We start from the raw sequence: 376 nt of genomic DNA on the forward strand, positions 1-376 counted from the left end.
CGCCCCTGCTCGGGCGCGAAGCAACCAGGCGAGGGAGCCAAGCGACCGAGCGGGGAAAGGGTGTGGGAGAGGGGTGTTCACTGTTCTCCCTCCCGCATGATGGACATTTTGCAATTATTACACTAAAATGGAGCGACTTGAGGTGAAATTCTTACAAATTTACCAAAAAAAATTTTGCTTGGGGGGAGCTCGGGGGGGGGGTGGTTCGTTCGAATCCCCCGAACACCCCCTGGCTACGGGCCTGCAGTATGCACATGCATGCAATTGTTAGATTAAATTAATTTGTTCTAGGACAGAAACAAAATTAACTAAGATTGTTATTGAAGAAACAGGCATATTGATATTTCGGAAAACTTATCTTAAAGTGATTACGTCA

This window comes from Priapulus caudatus, unplaced genomic scaffold (assembly GCF_000485595.1).
Source record: "Priapulus caudatus unplaced genomic scaffold, Priapulus_caudatus-5.0.1 Scaffold1305, whole genome shotgun sequence".
NCBI classification, from domain to species: Eukaryota; Metazoa; Priapulida; class Priapulimorpha; order Priapulimorphida; family Priapulidae; genus Priapulus; species Priapulus caudatus.